The sequence below is a fragment of the Siniperca chuatsi genome, linkage group LG4, assembly GCF_020085105.1.
Source record: "Siniperca chuatsi isolate FFG_IHB_CAS linkage group LG4, ASM2008510v1, whole genome shotgun sequence".
Classification (NCBI taxonomy): domain Eukaryota; kingdom Metazoa; phylum Chordata; class Actinopteri; order Centrarchiformes; family Sinipercidae; genus Siniperca; species Siniperca chuatsi.
In genome coordinates this window covers 17,490,793-17,505,610 of record NC_058045.1, presented here as the reverse complement: position 1 = coordinate 17,505,610, position 14,818 = coordinate 17,490,793, and the positions used below count along the sequence as shown (strand labels likewise).

The following is a 14,818-nucleotide window of genomic DNA, read 5'->3' as shown; positions in this document are numbered from 1 at the left end:
CATGTCCAATCAACTGAATTTACCACAGGTGGACTCCAATCAAGTTGTAGAAAGATCTCAAGTATGATCAGTGGAAACAGGATGCACCTGAGCTCAATTTTGAGTGTCATGACAAAGGCTGTGAATACTAATGTACATGTGATTTTTTCGTTTTTTATTTTTAATAAATTTGCAAAACTTCTTTCAGGTTGTCATTATGGGGTATTGTTTGCAGAATTTTGAGGAAAATACTGAATTTAATCAATTTTGGAATAAGGCTGTAACATATCAAAATGTGGAAAAAGTGAAGCGCTGTGAATACTTTTCGGATGCACTGTGTCAAAGACTTTCTGTCTTTCCTTCACCCATTTACTGAAGTTGAACAAAAGCTTAGTCCCATGTTTCCCAGAGGAGAGTCCTGTCCATTTGGGCTGGGAGACTGTCTGTTCACAGGCCCTGGTTAGCTCACAGGGCATCATCCATAGAAACATGGGCATTGGGCAACACTTAACCAAGTCCTGGGAACAGAGATGTTACCCTGAGCAAAATACCTGGATAATAATGAGAAAATGCCACCATGAGAACCCCATAGTTAACACTGGAGAGGCAGAGGGGCAAAATACTTAACACCAGACTTGCACAAAATATTTAGGTTTCAGTCCAGTTTCCCAGTTAAGCTGATGGGCTCTCAGTGCTTTGTTCTGAGTGTGAGGAGAAGAATCCTTTGAACTAAAACATTTTGGCACAAAGGATCCACACACAGCTCCGTTGTTAGTATTCTGGTCCGATATAACAATGTGGGACTGCTAGGATGATGTCCTGAAACATTTACTGAAACAGTCTGGTGTTATTTTTTCTTGCTCTAGTTTCTACTGAAGATGTAAGTCTTTAAAAATTGGTCACAAATGTTTAAGGCAAAATTGGGCACTGTAGTTTTTAGCAAACACTAAAATGGTAGTAAATAGTGCCTTTTGGGGACTATTTTCAGCTGATACACATTTGTTGTATCTGGCATTGACTAAAAATAAATTACCATGCCCCCACATTTGTTGTAATGAAATAACTTGTCACCCAGTGTAATGATGCGGCTCATTTATGTGTTTTTAATGGAGGTCTATGGCACAGAGGAATAAAATACTGCATGTCAGGCTTTGGTTACATGGGCAATACTTGTTGGAAGGATCCATTCATTGTTGGTTTTGGTCTTTAGGTGGGATTTGTTGTAGAAGAATAAGAAAATTATAGAGTATTGCTAGCCTTATTCTTTGAGGAGTAATGTGTTTACTGCCTATTGGTATCATCCCTCCCCCCATTTTATACCCATCATGCTATTCCTATTCCAGCCCCATCAGAGTATTAGTCAGTCATTACCTGCCATATGTGGCTATATAAAATGGAAGATAGCCATTTATGTACTTCCACACAGCTTTGAATGAATCTACAACACACTCATGTTTCAACACACAAAGCAATTTTGCTGTATTGATTTAAAGCCCCAGTTGTGTGTTCATCCATATGCAGGCCTGTGACTGAATTGCACAGAAGTAGCAATATGATATATTATAGCTGTGTGTGACTCCTACAGCAGCTGCAGAAAGCCTGCATGAATTCTGGCTGCTGCTACTGAACTGAGGAAGAGAGAAAGTGTGTGTGAGACAGAGATAAGGAACCGAAGAAAGTGAATACAGAGATAGCAAGATAGAGAGGGAATGAATGAAAGAGACAGCAGGAAATATGTTTTGTTTTGGGTTCCAATAACATAATCTTGGTTTAGCTGTTCTTGTAAACATTTGTTCCATTCACAAGCACTGAAGCCGATTTTTGAAATATACAAGGCTTAGCATACGGTACATGCATTAATCTCCTCCCCCAAGGAAACCTCACGACCTCCCTGAGGTATTTCTGAGGACTTCCCAGCTTTATTACTCTCGAACATCCTCGTAACACTTTTTTAGGTTTTCTTATTGCTCCTGAGAGGCCATCAACACTGGCCAAAGCCCTTTAGGGTTTATGTACCCTTTATTCTGGGGCAGGTGCAAATGGTAGCTGTATATCATGGTTTCTCGCCTAAACAACTTATTAAAATACATTAAACATGTCCTATTGTAAAAAATAAATCCAGTTTAAAAAGGGGAAAAGTAGTATTGTATCAATGGACACTATAGATTCATGAAATCTTCAAATGTCCACCATTAGTACAATATTTCCTTAAAATGTCATCTGTGATACATGATGGTACTCATCGCTTTGTGCTTGTGATAACACAGTTCCCAAATAAACCATGCCAGTATCTGTACAGAGAGTAGGACATACTTAAGTGTACATGGGCCTGAATTGTTACAATTCTTAAATCCCATGAATGGCACTCAACACATTGGAGACCAACTGAAATGGGCCATTTGCTGTCCTGTTTTTATCTGTAGCTTTTGGTTTTGCTGGTAGGGAACAGCCAGTGAAAGGCTGAGATTAAACATTAGAAACCTGCAAATTCATAGAAGAAAAGACTGAAGTTAACTGGCCAACGAACCTTGGTAAAGGTGAAGTAACTTGCTGCTCCATATACTGTAAGTTGGACACAGACTTCTCAAGGGAGCCCACCGTCTGGAGTCAAAAAGTTCCACTTCTTGTAGTCAAAACAAGTACAATATCATCCATTGTCATTTGTTTCTTATCAATTGCTGAGAAACGTGAGTGGCAAATAGGATTTGCATACAGAAGAGAATCCTGGCATTCACATATTGACTATCCTTCACAGTGCAGTCTGGTACATCCAAATGTTGGAGGCCCAGATCATTGTCTTTTTTTCTCATGGGCAAGCCAAACCCAGGGGAAGGTTGGCTATTCCCTGAAATTCCATGGAGGGTTTAATTGCTACAGCATGGAGCCAATGACCTGGAGCAACAGGGCAGTCATACATCAGTTTTATTTTGCTACCAAGCAAACTGTAGCAATTTGCTAACTAATCATATATAGTTAACAAATATTACAATGAATATTGAGTAATGCTTGCAAATCTGCAAGCTCGACCACTATATATGTCTTGATATATTTCCAAAACTATTAGAACTAACAGTATGTCAAAATATAGTTGTGCCTAGCTGAAGCCTCATCATCTCAGCTGTGCATTTATTATATACTTCGTGCAGGCCAGAAAATCCGGAATTCCAGATTAATCTGGAAAAACCACATCACTGATTGATTATTTCTTACATACCTGCTGCATTTGTTTCTACAGTGATGTTTGAGGTGGCTGTTATGTTTTGATGTATGCTTAGTCGCTGCACACCATTCACTTTAATTAGTTCATTTTGCCATAGACACCAGGGTTACAATCTTGAAATGTTAACGAAAGTGAAAAATAATTTGTGTATCTGCCCCTTGATTTGGATCCACTACAAAATTGAATGGGTTCTTCCTTGGCCCATGCTACACCATGGGCCACTTCAAATCCCAAAGAGTTAGCACTTACCAGAACTCTTTCAACACCATAAGGTCTCTATTGCGACAGCCTAAAGACAGGAACCCTCTTGAGAGGATAACTGGAGTAGTGTATGACATCACATATGACAGCTGTAGGGAACAATTACAATTATATAATTATATAGGTGAAACTAGTGATGTGTCACTATGTGGCTCTGAGAGCCGATGCTTTGTAGTGAATCAAAAGAGCCGGCTTGCATCGAGTGAGAGCTGGCTCCCAGTTTTTTTCCTTTTGCTGCTTACCTCACTGCTCAGCCTGAGCTCTGCACAAGGCAGAACTTTGTTTTGATTGGTCAGCAATGGCATCGCGGCCAATCAGATGTGAGGATATGGGATCATACCATTATGTAAAAACAGAGAGGGGGGTGCTGAGAAGTGGAGCGGAGCTTCACTCCGTGGTTAGTTAGGGTTAGGGTTACAGAATAAATGCACAAAATTAGGCAATTATAAGGATTCTCATAAAAACAATGCACATGAAAGGGTTTTCAACACACAAACAATTAATTTTTGCAAAGTTATGGTAAAATAAAGGCATACAAAAAATCCTAAATTAAGAGCCGTTCAGGAGTTGAAAGAGCCGGCTCTTCTTTGGGAGCTGAGCCAAAAGAGCCGGCTCTCTGAAAAGAGAACTTCCCATCACTAGGTGAAACGGCAAGGACCCTGGACAAAAGACAGATTGAACACCAGAAACAGACAACATCAGATGGCTGTGAATACCAGACCAAAACCAGTCACAGCATTGACTGGGAAGAGGTCAAAGTTATTGACCTGGAGTCAGTGGACAGCTGGAGAAACTTCAAGGACATCATTTATATCTCTGTTATCATGGGACCGAAGTTTCATACTTAAGTCGCATGATGACAACTCAATTTAATCCATTTGCTGATGAAGACTATGAGATGCACTTTGATATTGGAGACTAGCGTCTTGTCTCCTACCAGCAGTCAATGTTGATTTCTTCTGAAGATGATCTTTCCCCTACCTTGACCATGACCCTAGTCAGGGACTGATGACTGTAACATTCCTCAAATTAATATATGAAAAAAACATAAATGCCACATTTCCATCCTGTTTTCCACATCGTTGTCATTTGAGGTTTGATTGGCGCTCTTTTAGTAACACCATCTAGTTGCACCGTCTTCTTCTGCAACAATTTAATGGCACCCGACTTGAGAATTCATGCCACCAAATGTTTATCTCGATGCACCCAACACCTAATTTTTGCGTAACAGTAGTGGCTAAAAAAGCGCATTAATTTGCATTTCTTTTTTTAAAATTTGCACTAAATATGGATGGAAACTTTACTGTGTTACTGACTTTTGGGAAAACAGTGTCTTATAGCCTGTCTACACTGGGTACCTACATTTATGCCATGTTTTGCAGTTGTCCATCTGACTGAACAGATACACTTCCTTTTTTAACCAACATAGCTGTCTATACCACCCCTGTAATTCTCACTCCATGCGTGGAACTGCAACCCAAAGTGTCTTTTTCATCTTTATGTCTTTTTTTGCCCTAGAGGTACAGCTAGTGTACACAAGGTGCAAAACAACAGTTACCTTTGAACCCATGCTTCCAGATGACAGAGAACCTTCATGCAGTACAGTAGACAAGGGAGCAGAAGGTGAAGGATAGCTTTTCTGGGATTGCAGGCAAAGGATAGTATTTTGAACCAGTAAAAGACAGAAGGGCATGAAACAAGTGATTAGTTGTTCTTGAAACTGCTGAACATGTATATTATTTACACATACAAAAAAATGGTATTTGAAGGTCCTAATAAAATCATATAGTGACGGTATAAAAAACTAAACTAAAATAATGATAAATGAAATGACAGCTGCAAGCTATTTTAGGCAGACAACATAAGAAGCAATATAACTTTCCCAGGTGATGTATTTCTTCTCAGGGGGAGTTGCTCCCTAATAGGCCAGCTTATTTATCACCCTGCCCATGCGTACTCATTCTGCTCCTGCCAACACCCCTGCTCAGTCACTGCCCCATGTAAGCATTTTCCCTTGGTTGTCTGCTCATTCCTTGACCATGTAATGTCTCGCAGTATCTCTGTATCAGACAGAGATGTGGGTAACTCTGGAAAAATGATTCATGTATCTTCTGGGGATAAAACTTCTGTTGGGGTTGCTAAATGTTTAATAGTTTTCTGAAGTATGCTGTATTTGCTACAAGATAATTTAAGTTTTTCACTGCACATTTTAAGCACTAAAATTGTTCATTTAAACAAATTAATTCATTACTAAGAATAACATTATTTTGTCATGTTCCTTCCATATCTGCAATTATAACCTTTACTTTCTCCTTTTCCTCATCGATGGTGGCAAGGCTGCAACTAAAACCAGTAAAGACTAGGGGTGGGAAAAAAATCAATTAATCAAGTATGGTGATTCTTTATTATTTACGATTTGTAAATTGATTTTTTGATCCTGAATCGAGATAATTCAAATTAAATTGCTTCATTTTAGTCTATGCTTATTAGACGAGGTGGAAAGTTACTGCTTTTATCCAGAAGATGGCAAAATGTATTTGTTGTAATCTCTGATTATTACGTGAGGTCATATCCGTTCTAGAAAAACAAAGCGGTCGCGAGAAAGCAAAAAATGGCGGACGGTCCAAGATCTGCAGGGATACAACCTGCACCCTCATGTTTTAAATCCAAAGTATGGAAACACTTTGGGTTTCACACATTACCAGGAAATGCAGAGCTAGACATGACAAAATCTGTATGCAAACTGTTTCAGGGACAGGTATCGTATCGTGGTAATTCGACCAACATGAGTGACCATCTTGCTCGACACCATCCAGAGCTAAATGTGGAGTTAGGCAAACGACCTATAGCAGCAGCAAGCCAACGGACCCTGGATGGAACATTTAAAGGAGCAGTGTGTAGGATTTAGTGTCATCTAGCAGTGAAATTGCAATTTGCACCCATTTGAATACTGCTCGCCTCACCTTCCCCTTACATGCGTGTCGGAGAAACTACAGTGGCGGTGAAACCCACGAAAAACGCAAAAGGCCCTATCTAGAGCCAGTGTTTGGTTTGTCCAATCTAGGCTACTGTAGAAACATGCCGGTGCAACATGGCGGCCTCCGTGGAAGGGGACCCACTCCCTATGTAGATATAAAGGCCTTATTCTAAGGTAATGAAAACACAACGATTCTTATTTTCTGGTGATTTTACACTAAACAAAACAAAACATACACTATAAATATTATATTCCATTTCTGCCAATAGCTCCTCCTAAATGTTACACACTGGATCTTTAAATGTAGGAACAGCTAAATGTAGCAGTTCACTTCAAAACGTATTTTATTTACCACTTTTATACACAGTATAGCAATGATGCTGCTGAGATAAAACTGACTGACATGTGATGTGATGTGCATTGTTTTTGGAAATATGACTGATGGTAAGTGTATGGTTCAACCTTTTCCCATGGTCTAGTCTTAAAAAAGCAAACAAAAATCTATAGCAAATATTGAATCGAATGCCCACACATACTGCCACACAGCAGCCAGTGCAGCTTGGATACATACAGAAAGGCTGAGCCAAATATTAACAGTTGGGTCTGATCCAAAACTGCAAACTTTGTATTTAGTCACTTGTGCAGAAGTGGAATGTCAACTTGCATGGCTTAGTCAGCGTCTGACTCTGGCTCTATTTCTTTGAGCAGTTGTGGGGATTTGCTCTTATTACTCCACCTGCTCTAATTTGCTGCCCAATAAGCTTTGAAGTTATACAGAGCACTGACCCAAACATAATTGTAATAACCATTCAGTTTTTCCTACTCTCGTGAAAAGTCTGACGAGCAATATGCGGATGACCTTGAGTGCCTGTACATTACCATCTGGGGACCTCACAGAAGAGCTCTTTCCTAACAGATCAGATTTTAGTAGGTTTGACCGACAATTAACATTGTTTTTTTTGTGGAACAGGATGCGAACAGTGGCCTCCAATGTCAAAGTCACATGCTTTGATGACCAATCCATCCACCCTGACCTCCTCTCTGTGAGATTTTGTGGCTCTATTACAACATTACGCGAACAGGTCGGTGAATGCTCGAAATGATCTAATTCGTACAAAGTGTGGTCCGACCATGTCTGAAGGCAAAAGTGTTTGTAGCTGTTCATAATGGCCACATTTGAAGGACGAGTGAAAAGCTTGCTGTCATAGATAGGGGTGATAATTGTTGGCATGGGAATAACAGTACAGGGTTTTGGACTGTCTCTTCATTCATGGTGTTGATATGAAAAAACATGGTAGTTGTGTGAAGAATTAAAAAAGAACTTGAGAGAGAAGTTCAAAGCATGTGCATGAATCTAAATTTCAGTTGTTATGTATTTTGGTGTTTTACATTCGTATCTCTGAACTTTGAACTTGTGTCTCTGTTGCTTAAAAAAAAGGTTCTCTCACCACCTAATGAACATAAATGTCAAACATATCAGTTGACAGAACATCAAATGGACACTATTTTGAATTAACTGTATCAGAAAATAATAAACATTTCAGGTTCCACCTTCTCCATTGAGAGGATTTTCTACTTTTCTTTGTCATATGATAGCAAACTGAATTCTTTGGGTTTTGGACTATTGAAAACAATATATAAACACATATGTCACCATGGCACCATCTGTGAAATAGTAATGGACATTCATAATTTTCTGTCATTTTGTAGACAAAACTGAGCATTTAATCAGCATTATTTAGATAACCTAATATGATTTGTTTTCACAGCTTGAATCACAAACATATTTCAGTAATATTTCCAAAGTTTTTCCATTTTCATTCCCTTGACTGTTTCTTCTTGTCCTCTTTTTGCTCAACCTCATCCTTGACTCCTTGCAGACCACAAAAGGTATACTGTATGTCTGCCACATTTTGTCACTAGAGTCATTAGAGAGGCAAAAACGGAGTAACACCAAGTCAGTACATATATTGACCTGACATTAGCCAAAAATGTTCCCAAGCCCCTCTCCATGGTGTCGACTCACATTGGTCATATATTTTGTGCTTTTAACCCGTTTTACAGGAATCCACAAAGGCTAAAATTAAATGCATCAGTTCTCAATGAAATGTTTACTTAAGTTTAAGTTGTGTAAGTAAGATAATTTTATGCTGAATTGTAGTCATGCAAGTCAGAAGTGCTGTACATAATATACTGTAAAAGATTAGTTATAGGATGCTGTTCTAGCCTAATGATTTTTCTGGCTTTAATGACTTTTAGCCTTCAATCTCAAGCCAGTGCAAAAAAAACAAAACAAAACAAAAGGACAGAAAAACGTGCCAATAAGGGCAATGGGGCAGAGAGGCTCAGAGAACCTGCAGCACACCCTCTGCATGTTAATGCATGATTTAATTAGGATACTTTCTCTAGCTCTCTGCACTAGCTACACCTCCTTATGAACAGGTTTCTCATCAACTTTGACCGTGTTTGCAGATCTGGGTGTGTGTGTGAGAAAGAGTGGGTGACAGGGAGAAAGAAAGAGAGATAGGAACGGTATCGGCTACATGTTCAACCAACGGGAGTTGGCATTCCCATGCTGAAGAAACAAAGAGGGGGGTAACGGGCGGAGGTGGGTGGGAGAGTAAAGCGCCGAAGAGTGAGGTGAGGCAGAGCTCATTCAGTGGGATCGTTGAGCTGCGGAGCTCCTCGGAATTTACTGACAGAAAATCCCTCCGTTTGGTCTGTGAAGCGCTCCTGCCCTGGACCGCTGTGCGCTCTGCAGCTCGCTGTGGCTGACCCCATCTGAAGTGGATGAGACAAGACCCTGCAAGGGGACAAGACCAAAAACTTTTTTCATCCCGGTTTTCAACAAAGGTAGGATGCTGTTTTCTTTTTATTTTAACTTGAAAACAGGATCAATAAACGCGCGACGGTGGCGATGATGAGGAGATGCTTGATCGTGACTTGTAGCTTAACATGTTGTCTGTCATCGCATCAAGTCACAGGAAAATTGAAATAATTGCTTTAATCGAGAAATTACTACAGGTGCACCGATGGTTCATATTTGTAGGCAAAACATTTAGAAATACAAGAAAATACCAGTTTGCAAATCTCCCTTAAATTAACAATTTAGTTGTTTTTGCCTGTGCACAATATTCATATTCCATAGATACTCATAGATTAAGAAGTGACAGTCTGCAGTGAAAAGTCCCGGAGCGCAGACCGTCAACAATAAACTCGCACTGCACATTACATTACACGGGCGAACAAAGGAGTTGCACCCACTTCTTTCTTCGGGTTTCACAAATAGACGTACATGCATCAAATCAAAGTCAAATTGATTTACTGCAGATAAATGATCTAAGTTAACGTGTATGCCCTGTCAGTTACCATCACAGGGAACAATCAAAATACCTGTAACGTTTGTTGAGGCAGCAGCCATAGGCAGCACTTTGGTGGCAGAGATAACATCTGGGACAAACCAGCAAAGAAAGTTGCTTTGAACTGAATTATCCTAAGCATTTACTATATACAAACAGTAAAGCCGTCATCACAAGATCCTGTGACATTTCTTGGCAACTTCAAGGGTGCATTAAATCTTGGTCAAGACACTAAGTGGGACTATGTTAATTACTGACAGTCACCTGTCCTTTTGCATATAGTTATGATAAATTACTCAAGAGTTGTAGCTTGAGTTCTTAAAGTGACATTGCTGTAATACATTCAATTTGTTTAGGCTTCCTCTGACAGAACCACTAAGAAAATAATTAGGTATGACATGAAGGACAACCGGCTGCATTGTGATTTGCAGTGTTTTCTATAGTTTATCTTTCCTTGAAAATGAAATGTTTGCAGCATATTGTATTTGCCAAATGGACAAGCAGTGGAGTAGTGCATGGCATTCCCTAACTCACTGTTTTTAAAAAAATATATATATATTTTTCAAGATGAAAGCATTAGTTCAGGTTCAAGAGCAAGGAAATGCTGCTGGAAGGAAACACTCAATGCTTATTACCTTACTTTCGCCACCCACCTCTTGAGCCAATCGTTGCCGCCCTTTCCCTCTTTCATATTAAAACGCATGCACTCCTTTGCGCACGCACACACACACACACACACACACACACACACAACTATAGACAAACACAGTTATCCAATAGGACTATCAATGTCACCATGGAAACCAACTCTCTTGGCACCCTCAGTTGCCTTCAGCATCACTCTTGGCTTGTCACTTGAACACGTGTACAGGGTGTGTTTGTGGATGCATCTGTAAACCTGGGGAGGAGGTGGTGCTTCTTGTGACTAGAGATACATGTATATGCTGGGTTTTTAATAGGAATGTTATCTTCCACTGGTGGTCCTGGTGAGCGGAATTGGCTGTACCATGTGCATTGTGTGGCAGGGCTGGGATCTGAAGAGGCCTCCTCCTTCAGTGTAATTGCTGGGAGAATCTGTAAAGGAAAGTGTCCATGCAGCTAATGCGTTTTGTCCTTTTCCCAGAGCCTGCTCTCTAAACTACTGCACTGTGACATTTGGTGTCTTACATCAATGAGCACAACAGACATTGAAGGCAAGCTCACATATGCTCAAAGGCAGGATGAGCCATTTAATATATAGATGTATATTCTGAATCTGTATGGGGGTGGATTCTCTTTATAAGCAAGTGTATGTGTTTATCATGTGAGAGGGTCACATGCTGCGAATGCAGCCAGAACAACAAATTCACATAAATGAGAATTCACATCCACATCAATGGGAGTCTGTTTGGGCACATGTTGCACATTATGCAGATATTTAGCATTTGTTTAAAGAGATAAACATCATTAGTGAAAGGGAATTTATGCAGCGACTTTTGTCTGGGAGTGCACCATTAATTTGCATTTGTCAGAAAATAATAGAAAACAAATTATTTCCTAGGTGTTTATGTTTTGCTATATGCTGTTCTAGGAACAATATTCTATTTAATATTCTTTTTTTCTTTTATGTTATCAGCTCATAGACATTTTCAGATTCATACTAGACTGGAAGAATCAAAATAAATGCAAGATTATATAGAATTATATCTGGATTACTTGAAATTCCTTTTTAGATATAAAAACATCTAAGTCTGTCATTAAGGAAACACCTCTTCGATATGGCCACTGGTGGACAAAAACCAAATCTGCATCTCAATTGTGTGACATCAATATTTAGATGTGTTTGTTATAGTAACAATTAATGTTAATAACAAACTGTTTTTTGAAAGTGACCGTTAACGAAAGTTAATGATCATAAGTCCAACATGGAATCGTGAAAGTATCAACCCCTCTGAGCGTAAATGCATCCAAGAAATCATGCACGCATACACGCACACAGATAACATACAGAGGCACTCACACTCCCAGACAAAACGCTGCAGTGTCGGTGATCTGCCACTGAAAGTGAAACGTGTCCAAATCATATTTCTCAGAATCTGTTATGTTAACCATCTGTGAAGATGTTCCTTTAATTAGGGTAGGCGTCGCTCAGGGTACTCAGGGTAGAGTAGATGTTTACATGAACATGTGCGTTTATGAGTGTGCCTTTTTGTTTAATATAGGCTGTTCTAATGTGAGGTACACAAACACACACACACACACACACACACAGGGGGAGGGTAGTTGTGGAGATATGCAAGCCATAAATAAATATATGAATGAATGAATATATAAATGAATATAAATAGCCAATTAAATAATATGGAAAGGAAAAGTAAGGATGTAACATCACACTGGTAAAAAAAACCAATATACTAACTGATTGCTTCTTCATTGTCTGTGCTTTACTGTGAAAATTAAATTTTACCAATTAATCTCAACCGTTTTATGGATTGATTCAAGTTGTCGGCTGTGCTTGAGAATTATTAAAAGAAGAATCCACTGGATGGATTTATCTGGAATACTCATTGATGACTGGGAATGGTAGACAAGATGACAAATGAGCCATCACCAGTAAGCAGGCATGATTAAAAGAAAATTGCATTGACACTGCAGAGTAAGCTGAAAGATTAATTGAATCCTATAGGATGTTCACATGTAGTGGATAGAATGTGAAAATATGGTCTTGTTTTCACAGTGAGAATTAGTTAGATTTTTATATAACGCCTGACAATTTAGAAAGCAAGCAGGTAGCAGATATGCTGGCCTATTTTCCTTGCTGCCTTCATATTTTGTACACTGCTCCATAACGTTCTTTAGTGCAGTTTAGCACCTGAGAAAAACAATAAAACCCAAGAACAATGAGAAAAAACTTTTTTTTCTGCCAGACAAACTGAGATTTTACACTGCCAGAAGTGTTAGATAGAGTGGGAGAATAGCTTTAATATGTGGGCGTGACAGAAAGAGAAAAAGATGGGGAGGACAGACAGTAAAATATAGTACTCTTTCTTTGGTTGATAAATGGCCAAAGGATGGAGTGAGTAGAAGGTGGGGTTGTTTCTCCTCCTAGACAGAAAGCTCTGCCCCATGCATGAGGATGTTAAAGGGCTGCACAAGCAGCTTGAAGATGGAGCATATCTTACCTGTCTGTGGCTGGCCAAGTCAAACCTCTCCACTCCTCTCACTGCTGCTTGGAAAGGCTGCAGAGAGAGTGAGGGAGAAAGAGTGAGAAAGATAGAGAGTGAGAAAAGGGAGGCGGGGAACAAGCTGGGAAGAGTAGAGGAATGAAAGAAAAAGAAAGAGAAAAGGTCGGTAGAACTGGAAAAAAGAGGGAGGAGAGGAAACAGGTGAAATAGACACCAGTATACAGGGCGGGAGGGGGCATCCACCAAGTTGTGTATGTGTGTGGTTGTGTGCCCAGTCATGGAGCTTCTATGTTGTCTAGCTGGTAGTCTCTGGCATCTAGTGCTTGAGTAATCCTCCTGGGAACACGCTGAAGCTGCCAAAGTACCATCCATCCTTTTCATTCTTTACCACCCTCATGCTCGTCTATCTCTGTCTCTCTTTTTCTCACTTTCTCAATACTCCTCTTTCTCCTCCCTTAGCTGTTTCTTTCATTTCAGTCCTTCCTAATTACGTTAATATCATCCAGTTTCATTTGTTTCTGCACTTGATTTTCCCTGTAGTCCTTTGCCCGCTCTTTGCTTTTCGAGCTTTGAATTGTGATTCATCGCCTCATCATGAATCTTCCTAATATGTGGGATTCATGCTCCTTTTCTTTTTCTTTGGCTCTTGCAGTCTTGACTATAGAATCAGCGTTTCAGTTCTCAGAGAGCAGAACAGAATGAGGCCTTTCTCATGGGTTGACCAAACAAACAGCCTGGTTCCCGTCACTTCTGTATGACTGCACAGGAACAGAAACAGAGGCATTCGCTAGCGAGTCTGGTGCTGGGCGGCAAAACTATACATCTCCACTTGCCTTGGTCAAGGCATTTCTTCAGTTTCGCTATGAGACAGGAGCGATCATTAAACTGCCTGTATAATGTGTGTCGATGTGTAAGGGATGGAACACAACCTCCAAAAGTGGAACTATGTGTGTTTATCAATTAATGAACACTTAAACAATTCTCTCCTAGGGAGCTGCCTTTTAGTAGCTGCTCATTCATAAACCTTGTATGTAGAAAAGATTAATTACATTTTCAGTTCCATACAGCTTGTATTTGGTCTGAGAATGATCACGCATGTATATTGTCATGTGGCAAAAATACAGTGAATACAGATGAAGAGTTGAGTTAACTCTATTACCATTACAACAAATAGTGCAATTAACTTAATTGCAAAATATAGCCTACCCTAAAGTGTCAAAGATTTACAATTCAAGAGCCAAATAACCTCTATATATTAAAATATGGTAAATAATTAGAAAGACAACAATGAGCCAAAAACAAAATATACATAATTTTCTGTTGTGATTTATCATCTCTGTGCTTTGCAAGCAGTCAGATTGCTTTACATTTGTTGCGACTTCAAATATCTGATTCTGAATTTAAATCTTATTGTAATTAGATGTAATTTCAACTTTCTGGTAATTTTTAGTGCACTGTGTGTAAAAAAGTAAAACATTTAGAGATTACAAATGGCTGTGTAGCCAATACAAAGACCATGTGGACATTTTTCGTTTGGTCTCACCTGGTAGACACAGGTCAAAAGTCATGGTCAGAGTAGCCCACACATGTTTACTAATAGCCTACCAAGTCCACAAGGTGAAGAAAGTTCCACCAAAGTTGATAACTAAGGTTAGAAGTTTAGGCCAACACATCCTTAAATACATAGTCAATATGCATACAAGTTCCTCTCACAAGTGGACTGACTGGATCTGGTCAATAGTGGCTGTATCCGCTCCAATTTAAATGATTAAATCTGTAGTTTTCATTCCTTCTTTTCAAAAGGGCTCGGATTCAACAGAATTAACATCGCACATTAACATTTACATACTGGGTGAGG

General features: G+C 39.4%; 1 protein-coding gene across 1 annotated transcript in view; it reads left to right on the top strand.

Moving 5' to 3' along the window:
- Positions 1 to 9,039: 9,039 nt before the first annotated feature.
- slc1a2b (solute carrier family 1 member 2b) overlaps positions 9,040 to 14,818 on the top strand; it is a 31,174-nt gene continuing 25,395 nt past the window's right edge. Inside the window, exon 1 of the mRNA XM_044193306.1 lies at positions 9,040 to 9,290. The gene's annotated coding sequence lies outside the window, so the exon portion shown is untranslated. The remainder of the gene's footprint in view (positions 9,291 to 14,818) is intronic.